Below are 12,124 nucleotides of genomic sequence, written 5' to 3'. Positions count from 1 at the left end.
TAAATGATTTACAAAATAGACACAAGTACGTGAAACTACATTCTATGGTTGAATTATCGAAATCGAATATGCCCCTTTTTTTTAAGTCTGGTAATCTAAGAATTAGGGAACAGACACCCTAATTGACGCGAATCCTAAAGATAGATCTATTGGGCCTAACAAACCCCATCCAAAGTACCGGATGCTTTAGTACTTCGAAATTTATATCATATCCTAAGGGTGTCCCGGAATGATGGGGATATTCTTATATATATGCATCTTGTTAATGTCGGTTACCAGGTGTTCACCATATGAATGATATTTTTATCTCTATGTATGGGATGTGTATTGAAATATGAAATCTTGTGGTCTATTGTTACGATTTGATATATATAGGTTAAACCTATAACTCACCAACATTTTTGTTAACGTTTAAAGCATTTTATTCTCAGGTGAATACTAAGAGCTTCCGCTGTTGCATACTAAAATAAGGACAAGATTTGGAGACCATGTTTGTATGATATTGTGTAAAAACTGCATTCAAGAAACTGATTTCGATGTAACATATTTGTATTGTAAACCATTATGTAATGGTCATGTGTAAACAGGATATTTTAGATTATCATTATTTGATAATCTACGTAAAGCTTTTTAAACCTTTATTTATGAAATAAAGGTTATGGTTTGTTTTAAAAATGAATGCAGTCTTTGAAAAACGTCTCATATAGAGGTCAAAACCTCGCAACGAAATCAATTAATATGGAACGTTTTTAATCAATAAGAACGGGACATTTCATTTACTCTTTCATTGGATTTGATTTTATTTAAAGATAAGCTTACTTGAGGACAAGCAAGGTTCAAGTGTGGGGGATTTTGATAGTGCTCGATTTATATGTATTTTCATTCGCACTATCGGGTTAGTTTACATCTATTTCGGTTGATATTTCAAAATATTTGTTCATGATCACGCTAAAGTGATGATTTGGAAGACTAAAGTGTTTATTGAAGTTTGCTATGGACTTTTGCAAGATTGCAACTTAAATATTGATAAAATGAAGATTCTCGACGCACAAGAAAATAGGAAGAAATCGAGCTGGTGTTTGTGTTAGCTTTACGGTCGCAAAGTGTATGTACGCGGTCACGAGTTACTTTTCATGGTCGTGAGTTGAAAAATAATAAGCTGGGCCGTATCTTTTTCTTGGGCCTGTTGAAATATTTACCCATCTATCTTAAACCGACATTCAGCAAGAAGAGTGGGGACCAAGGCGGTTTATTTTATATACTCCTATACCGTGACACATGAGGAGGGGGTTAGATTAGATTTAGGTTTGAAGTTAATTAATTTTTATTGTTCGACTGCTGCTTCGTATTAGTAATTTTTTAGGCTCAAGTGTTGGTGACGTCACGAGTTCAAGAGGTGACGACAATATTTCAAAGAAGGCGGTTGGTGTGTTTGAGGATTGACATCTTTACGCATGAAAGCAATTGGGAGACATCTTGAATTGTTGAGTGCTAAACATCCATCACCGTCCCTTAATTTTAGTCCATGGTTTGTTATTCATAATTAAATATTCATAACAATCATAATAGTCTGATTATTTCGTATTACGATTTATAAATTGCTATTTGATATATTTATTTAATCATGTATTCAATCCTTATTATGAACTAATTTAATTTGTATCCACCTAGATGATTGAACCTAGGTGATGGATTGCTTATTTTTATGATATCTACATAATTGTAATTGTAATTGTTCTTGATTGTTGGTTTTTATTACTCCATTGATTAATTCCTTAATTGTATGTTTCATTGATTAATTAACGACAGTTAAGTGATTGATAGACTTGCTAGGTTATGGACACATGATTTAGTATTCGTTGAATTGTATAAGGGACACCAAACTATAAGTAAACGATAACAATTGACCCATTAATCGAGTAGGTAATAGTAAAACTAAAAAGGGATACTAATTTATCGTTCACTAACTGACATCTTGAGAGATTATTATTTAATTGATTGTGTGCTTAGTTGAAAGATCCATTGTTGGTTGAATTATTCGAATTGAACCCATCACATAAGTTATTTATTAGTTAACGACAGTTAATTGACGATTAATAACTTATGCTTTAACACCTTGTGTGATCTAGACAATTGTGTGAATACGTAGGGACACCGAAGTAGGAATATAATTAGTGATTGGTTTGCATTTAGTTTTTTCAATCGTGAGGTTACATAGGGACACCAAAGTAGCCTAGGTTTTATGAAAATAAAACTGGACTGAGTCACATGATTTATGTGATATAGTTGGGGACAACCACCGTCCCACCCAGTGCCTTTCCAGCTAACCGCCTGGTGACCACTGAGTGTACCTCAGATACTGATTTTAGGGCCTGCCTCTCGGCTACTGCCAACCCTCGTAAGGGATCGCAAGGAGTAAGAGCCAATGCTTCGTCACAGGTAACACTGTGAGAACCTCCTTTACGACTAACCCGCCACACATTGACGGCGTTATACCAGCTCTGATGCCAACTGTGAAGACCCGTCCTAATCCATCCGGACGAAGTCCATATCGATTATAAACGATTCACAACAGTTGATTACATCGCGAGGCACTTGATCCATATATGATACATTTTACAAACATTGCATTCGTTTTTGAAAAGACAAACTTTCATTTCATCGAAAGTTGACAGCAGGCATACCATTTCATAATATATCCAACTATAATTGACTTAATAATAATATTGATGAACTCAACGACTCGAATGCAACGTCTTTTGAAATATGCCATGAATGACTCCAAGTAATGTCTCTAATATGAGTTAATGCACAGCGGAAGATTTCTTTCGTACCTGAGAATAAACATGCTTTAAAGTGTCAACCAAAAGGTTGGTGAGTTCATTAGTTTAACATAAATAATCATTTCATAATTTTTAATAGACCACAAGATTTCATATTTCCATTTCTCATAAACATACGTCCCATGCATAGAGACAAAAATATCATTCATATGGATTGAACACCTGGTAACCGACATTCACAATATAAAATATAAGAATATCCCCCATCATTCCGGGATCCTCCTTCGGACATGATATAAATTTCGAAGTACTAAAGCATCCGGTACTTTGGATGGGGCTTGTTGGGCCTAATAGATCTATCTTTAGAGTTCGCGTCAATTAGGGTGTCTGTTCCCTAATTCTTAGATTACCAGACTTAATAAAAAGGGGCATATTCGATTTCGATATTTCAACCATAGAATGTAGTTTCAATCACTTGTGTCTATTTCGTAAAGCATTTATAAAAGCAGCGCATGTATTCTCAGTCCCAAAAATATATATTGCAAAAGTATTTAAAAGGGAATAATGAAACTCACGCATATAAATATTGTAAAACAGTTAATAAAATATTTGCATGTATTCTCAGTCCCAAAAATGTAAAGAGTAAAAGGGAATCAAATGAAACTCACCTAATGTATTTTGTAGTAAAAATACATAGAACGACATTGAACAAGTATAGGGTTGGCCTCGGATACACGAACCTATATTATTCATATATTTATTAAAACATAAATTTGTAATCGAACAGTTTAGATATTATTATTAATTGTTATTTCAGTAACTTTGTATGTTTCATTGGTAACTATATTAACTATATTTATTTTATATACTTTAGATAATTAATTAGTATTTATTATGAAAATATTAATGTTGTTATGCGATATGTTTTAAATATATTCTTATATAGCTATTTATTTGGTAAAAAAAATAATATCAATAATAATAAATAAAATTTGTATCTTTTTATGTTAATAATAATAATACTAAAAGTAATTAAATTTAGTAATGATACTGCTATTAATAGTTTTGATAATAATACTAGTAATAAAAGTAATGTTAGTAATAATAATAATTCTTTTTATGAAAAGATAATAATGATAAGGTAAAAATGTTAGTTTTCATAATATTTTTAAATAATAATGGTACTTTTAATAAAAGTGATGATTCTAATAGAAATTTTAATAGTCATATTAATAATAATATTATATGTTTTAATAATAATAATGATAAATGATAACTAATACTTAAATGATAAATTTATAATAATTACATTAATAAAATTAATTGTAATAATAGTAATGGCTATATTACATATAATTATGGTATTAATAATAATAATAATAATAATAATTATTATAATAATAATAATTAGTGATAATATTATTATTAAATTGTAACAATAATAATGGTAACAATATTAATAACAATAACAATAATAATAATAATATTTAGAGGAAAAAAAAAACAAATAAAAGTGTATACCCTTAGTATCTTTTTCTAAAAAGAAATTCCTGTGACCGGGCTCGAACTCAAGACCTCTGGTTCAACCTAAATACATCCAAACCGGTTAATCTATGTCTTCTTTTGCTAATTTATTCCCCATATTAACTTTATTCATCCCATCAAACTGTCTGTTCTACCTCAGGTTCTTTTTCTAAAAAAAAAAATTATGCCACAGGCAAGGATTGAACCTGTGACCCCCTGTTAACCCAGCACTCCATCTTACCACTGCACTGCTTATTGTTTTCTGTTCTAATTCAAGACTTAATTTTATTAAACCCGTTCTTTTCTGTTATCCTTCTCCTTCTCCTTTGTACACCCAATTAAATCATAGATGGCCCAACAAGACTTATATTATTTCGGCCCATCTGTTAAGTTTTCTAAGTCCACTTAATTAATCACCAAACAGCAGCCCTAAATCGTGATTATGTGTACGATTAATTCGAATTAAAGAAATTGGTGTACGTGTGATTTAGGATCCAAGAATTATCTCCACCATGACCCCTCCACCTTCTTTTGACACGTTTTGTAACGACCTTGGAATTTCCAATGTTTATTTATGAATAATAATTATTATTAATACGTGTGATTAAACGAATGTATGTTATTACATTTACATGTTGCCATGATTGCCCGTACTTGACTTTAAATGCCCGAAACGTCTTTGTGACACTCGAAACTTACACGAATAATATTTTCACATATTATTTACATTCATGATTAGTTTTATCAATCATTTTAATTAACTAAGGTTACTAGTTAATTACTTGGGCTTTAATTGGATTTACTTGTTAATTACTTGGACTTGGGCCTTGTTATGTTAATGGACTTAAAGAGCCCACCCTACCTCACCTTAATGGATATATTAGCCCATTTTAATTATGCAAGTATCACTTAGGCTTAATTTGATTAACTAACTAGTAAGGAATCTAATTACATGTTAATTGCACATCTTTCCCATAAAAATACCCCTAATTACCAACCTTGAGTCAATGAAGCATGCATAAGCTAGTGGGCACCTCCCTCCCCCATTGGTGGTGCCAAGTTCACGGCCATATGGCCTAGGGGAGTGGGGTTTGGCTTTCAAAATCTTGACCACCTTATTACTAGCATTACTCTTTCATATTACACACACTCTTACTTGCTTTCGTTCTTCTCTCTTTCTCTCTAAACTTGGTAAGTTGCAAGACTTCTTTTCCTCCTCTTTTCTCCCTAAAACCGTAGCACATCACCCCTAAATCATCATCATCTTTTGCTCTTTGTTGTTGATTAATTCCTTGTTGTTGCTAGTTGTTGTTTACTTACTTTTTATCTTAGTTATTTCTTACTAGTATTAAAGAATCAAACTCTTTAGTTTGATTCTTCATTTATCTTGTGTTAACAAGAACATGCAAGAACAAAACTCCCAAGTTTATGTTCTACCTCTATTGTTTTAAAAGATTGTAAGTTCATGGTTGTAAAAATCATACTTGAAGCTCATGTTGTAAACTTTAAAGTTTACTTCCTTAAAGATCGAGACTTAGGTTTGAATCTTTAAAAGTATGAAACCCATGAACTTACTACTTGTGTAATTAGCTTATTTCTTCATTTGTTCATGTATTAAAATCGTGATTTTGGTTGTAGATGGTCAAGTGTTACAAGTTAACCTTGATCTCATTTATCTTGAACTAAAGATTAACTTTAAAAGGTTCAAGAACATAAAATTTACTTAATAACTTTTGGGTCTTGGATCTTCAAGATCAAACTAATCACTTAAGATCTTGATTAATTAGTTTATTTTCAAGTTTGTAGTACAATATTACTTTTCTAATTCATGCATGTGTTGAATCTATGATCTTGATGCAACTTTGGTTCATCAAACTTCATACAACTCTTATGTGAGTTGTGCTTCATATCATAGACTTACACTAGTGTTATGATGGTTAAATCTTGGTTAAGATGATGCAAACACATCAATGAGTTGTACACTTGAAGCTATATGCATCAAGGATGAGAACCATGATGAACATCAAGCACCAAGACTACCGGAACTCACTTTTAACTTCCTGTTTTCTGTTTACAGCCCTCTGTCCTACGGTTTCTGTAACAGACCAGTAGACCTGGGCTACTGAGACATTGATTTTCAAATAGATCTTTTCGAATAGATAACTTTTCATATAGGACTCGTCTTAATCCGAGTTACAGTTTAGAATCTATGGCCCTCCGAGCGTCACTATGTCCATTTACTTTCCTGTTTTCTGTTTACAGTTTCTGTTTTTCTGGTTTCTGTAACAGACCAGTACACCTGGGCTACTGTAACCTTGATTTTCAGATATCTCAGTTCGTTTAGATAACTTTTCATATAGGACTCGTCTTAATCCGAGTTACGGTTTAGGATTTATGGCCCTCCGATCGTCACTATGTCCTTTAACGTTGTGCAGAAATTTCTGACCTACTCGCACTTAGACCGTCTCCACGGTCAAACAAAGACGAGTTTGCTTCTGTAAATTTTACCACATTTAAAGGACTCATATACGGAGCCATGGCCACTGGTCTCACCTTAATTGAGTAAGGGTAGAGGCCGTGGTGACTGATCAAAGTCAGCCTTTGTTTTAAACTACTTTCATGAACGAAACTTACTTTACGCTTTTTGTTTGATGATGAATGATGATGACCCTTAAGACCTTAATTACATACTTATAAACCTTTTGAGACGAATTACTGACTTAGTACTATTTGACTTAGGTTGAGGACTTTTGGACCGATTACTTGCACACTTTTTCCGAGCCGACTTTACGACTACATTATCATTGTGAGTTATAGCATTCCCTTTTTACTTTAACTTATTTTGGGAACTGAGAATACATGCGGATTTTATGTTTTACATACTAGGCACGAGTACTTAAAAAATTATATATGTGTGGGTTATACAATGGCACAAACATTCCCTTTAGCTCGGTAACGTTTAATCATTGGTTTTTGGAACCGTGAACGCGAATCTTAGATATGGATCCATAGGGTTTGACATCCCCACTCGGGCTAGTCGCGCTAGCATTTAACGAGTGATTAATACTTCGTAATCATACGCACTTGCCAAGTGTACTTTCAGGGGGTATAAACGTTAAGTTAGTTACCAAGTGCCCACGGTTAAGCATATACTTTATCATATCGTTTTGAAACGCTCTTTGTAGCACTGAAATCTCGTGGCCTACCTTACATACTGTTATACTTAAACTATAGCTCACCAACCTTTGTGTTGACGTTTTAAGCATGTTTTTCTCAGGTGCTTGAGGTTAGCTTCCGCTGTGTACTAGTCGTACTGTAGACACCCGCTGCTTAGAGTTGTCATCGCATGAACTACTTTACCTTGCATTCAAACTTTAGTACTTTTGAATTATGACTTGTAACGACCATTGTGGTCACATACACTTATTATTTGCTTCTACTTAGTGAAGCATGCTTTTGGATTGTAAAACATTTGATGTCGGTTATGACATCGCCTTTTTATCGTGAATGCAACTTATTTTATTACAGCATATAGTACTTAACCTTGTAATGATCCTGTTGTTGATGATTCGTACACGATGGTTTTGTACGGGGCATCACATTTGGTATCAGAGCATTGGTTGTAGGGAATTAGGTTGCATTAGTGAGTCTAAGACCGACCCGAGTAGGATTCACTAATAGGACTAATCTACAACTTGCTAGTTTACGCGTTTCTGCTGAACTTACTGCATGCTGCTGCTTACTTTTACTGCTATATGCCGTATGCTACTACATGATTTCACTACTATATGATATTATTTGCTTTCAATTGCATGCTACTTACATATGATTTGCCGTTATTGCCATGCTGTACATGATTTAAACTGTTGGCCTAATACGTACTTGCTTTATGACTTACTGACATGGAAAATTTATTTTTCCCTGTTCAGATGTCGGATGTACCACCTGCTAGCATTTTGGGCAGTTTAGACTCTTCAACTACTCCACCTACCACCGTTGCCGATCCACCGATCCCGACACGCATGAGTGACCCCGGCGCTTCATCTTTCGGGACTAGCAGCCAGCCGCCTGCACCAGTGACTACTTCTGATGGACACGTGGGCCCTACGGAGATTCCAGCTCCGTCTGCTCCCGGACCCTCGGGGTTACAGCCCCGCATCGGTGGGATTGAGATTCCCGCGGAGTTTGGGGAAGGGCCATTTCGTAACCATATGCGCACGCCTTGCCGACGCACTCCCAACGGACGTTTAGTGCTGATTCCGCCATGCATTCACAGACGGATGTTGGCCGCCTTCGGACTGCCAGTTGTGCCACCCATGTCTCCACCACATGATTCAGACGACGGGTCTTCCACTGATGCTCCATCAGACGACACCTCTTCGGATGACTCCAGTGATGATGAGGACCCTGCTGATATACCTATTCAGGCAACCTCCACCCCACCAAAGAAGCGGTACCGTCCTGATGGCACCGTCATTCCAGGGGTGAATGGAGGTCTTGCTTTCACTGACGCTTTTGGTCAACGTCGGAGGGTTACTGCCCATAAGCGACTCGTGTCGTACCCTGCCGACCCACTCATACGTAAGACACCTCGTTACGTGCTGACTATTTCTGGAGCCGGGACATCTGCACCCCGTTTCGTGCGGTCTGCACCACCCACTCCGCCAGCACCATCCGCTCCACCGGCCCCACCTGCACCACCAGCACCGCCTGCCCCACCAGCTCCCACTGTCGAGGAATTGACAAGGGAGGTGGAGATTCTCCGAGCTCGGGTTACTAAGCTCGAGGAGCAGTTGGTTCAGGTTTTAGACATCCTACACCCACCTTCACCGTAGGACCTTTTGTATTAGATTTCATGATGTAATCTAGTTGTAGTTTCATATTTCACTTATGTATTGTACGAACTTATTCAGATGTATGAAACTTATTATTATTAATGAATGGAAACTTTGTGATGTTACTTTTTGCACAAGTGTTCTACTTACGTTACTGTATGGTGTTTTGCGGTACTTGTATCAACTTGCGTTACTTAATTAATATGTGTTGTGCTGTTTACATATTGGTTGTTATATACTATATTATTATATATTGAATGCTGGATTTTGACTTGAGTCAAAATGTTTGTATAGAACACCATGGCTAACGGTCGATCCACACCTACTGCCGCTCAAATTAAAGAGATGATCCAAGAACGTGTAGCCGCAGCCCTAGCAGAAAGAAACCTCCAAGCTCCACCGCCACCACCACCGGTTATCCCACCCGTTCGAAGGGTGTACTTACAAGGAATTCCAGAGCTGCAAACCACATAACTTCAGTGGAACCGAGGGACCGGTTGGTCTCACCAGATGGTTCGAGAAACTTGAATCAGTATTCCGAGTTAGCAACTATTCGGAGGACAACAAGACCAAATTTGCTTCTTGCACACTATCTGACGGTGCGCTAACGTGGTGGAACACGTTAGCTCAAGCAAAAGGTATCGATGAGGCGTATGCTACGCCATGGGAGGAATTCAAAGCGGCTATGATTGATGAGTATTGTCCGAGAACCGAAATAGAAAAGATGGAAATGGAATTCATGCAGTTAAAGGCCGTTGGGAACGGCCTTGATAGTTACAATAGGAGATTTTTGGAACTAGCCCTGATGTGTCCGACCATGGTCACCCCAGAATTCAAGCGTATGGAGAGATACTTCTGGGGACTCCCGAAGTCCATCAAAGGAAACGTCACATCGTCCAAACCACCGAATGTTCCCGAAGCAATGCGCATGGCGCATACCCTCATGAATCAGATTCTTATTGATGAGCCAGAGAAGGCTAAGTTTGAAGCTGGTAGTAGTGAAAAGCGAAAGTGGGATAATAATAACAACAACAACAACAACAACAATAACAACAGGGGGAGAACCTATGATCAGACCCCCGCTAAGAGACACAACAACGGTGGAAATCCCAACCCCGGCACAAGCTCCAACCTGAACTACAAAGGTACCCTACCGCAATGAAAGAGGTGTTACAAACACCACACTGGGTATTGTAATGTGGTTTGTGAGAAGTGCCAACGGTCTGGACATATAGGCAAGGATTGCAAGGTCACAACTTTGAATGTAAGGGCGAACCCCACCGGGCCGAAGAAGTGCTACGGATGCGGAAAGACGGGTCACTTCAGGAATGAGTGTCCCGACAAGCGAAAAGACGGCGGACCACCGCAAGGTAGAGCTTTTAATGTTAATGCAAGGGATGCACACGAGAACCCCGACTTGGTGACAGGTATATTCACTATCAACAATCTTTTAGCTTCTGTCCTATTTGATACTAGTGCCGATAGAAGTTATGTATGTAGACACTTTTGTGATAAGATAAATTGGTCGTTAGTCCCTTTAAAAGAAAGTATGCTTGTCGAGGTAGCCAACGGTAAACTTGAAAAGGTTGACCAAATTGGCCGAGGAGCTATTATTAATATAGCTGGTGCGAATTTCGAAATTGACTTGATACCTATCAAACTGGAAAGTTTTGACGTGATCGTCGGTATGGATTGGTTGACCAAAGTAAGGACCGATATTATTTGTGGAGATAAAGCTCTTCGTATACCACAAGGAGAGGGCGAGCTGCTGGTTATTTATAGAGAGAGATGTACCTCGAAGTTGAACCTCATCAGTTGCGTGAAAGCGCAAAAGATCATGAAGAAGGGACGTCTTGCTGTTCTAGCACATGTGAAAACAGTAGAAACCGAGGTGAAGAGTGTGAACAACATACAGATTGTGAACGAGTTTCCCGATGTCTTTCCAGAGGAGTTACCTGGATTACCACCACCGAGGGCAGTGGAATTTCAGATCGATTTAGTGCCAGGAGCTGCACCTGTAGCTCGCGCACCGTACCGACTTGCACCTTCCGAGATGAAAGAGTTACAAAGCCAACTACAGGAACTCCTAGATCGAGGGTTTATTCAACCAAGTTCTTCGCCGTGGGGCGTACCTGTTTTGTTTGTGAAGAAGAAGGATGGATCCTTCCGTATGTGTATCGACTACCGTGAACTCAACAAATTGACAATCAAGAATCGGTATCCACTACCACGAATTGACGATCTTTTCGATCAGCTGCAAGGATCGAGCGTTTACTCTAAGATCAATTTGCGATCCGGTTATCACCAGTTGAGGGTGAAAGAGAGTGACGTGATGAATACTGCATTTAGGACTCGCTATGGTCATTATGAGTTTCTCGTGATGCCATTCGGATTAACAAATGCACCTGCCGTGTTCATGGACCTCATGAATCGTGTCTGCAAGACGTACTTGGATAAGTTTGTTATCGTCTTCATAGATGATATCCTCATCTACTCTAAGAGCGAAGAAGAGCATGAGCAACACCTCCGATTAGTGCTTGAACTCTTGAGACAAGAGCAACTATATGCAAAATTCTCCAAGTGTGAATTTTGGTTGAAGGAAGTCCAGTTTCTGGGTCATGTTGTGAGCGACCAGGGTATCAAAGTTGACCCCGCTAAGATTGAAGCTATCAGCAAGTGGGAGACCCCCACTACTCCGACGCATATTCTCCAATTCCTAGGTCTCACCGGGTACTACCGAAGATTCATCGAAGGATTTTCTCTGATTGCACGTCCTTTGACCGCGCTGACTCACAAGGGCAAGAAGTTCATTTGGGAAACCACACACGAATCAGCATTTCAAACTTTGAAGAAGAAGTTGACCACCGCACCTATCCTATCACTTCCTGAAGGCAGTGACGACTTTGTTGTTTATTGTGACGCATCGAAGAGTGGTTTTGGTTGTGTACTGATGCAACGATCAAAGGTTATTGCCTATGCCTC

Source organism: Rutidosis leptorrhynchoides, chromosome 1 (genome assembly GCF_046630445.1).
Source record: "Rutidosis leptorrhynchoides isolate AG116_Rl617_1_P2 chromosome 1, CSIRO_AGI_Rlap_v1, whole genome shotgun sequence".
NCBI classification, from domain to species: Eukaryota; Viridiplantae; Streptophyta; class Magnoliopsida; order Asterales; family Asteraceae; genus Rutidosis; species Rutidosis leptorrhynchoides.
The sequence above is the reverse complement of the archived record's forward strand: the minus strand, read 5'-3'. Positions refer to the sequence as shown.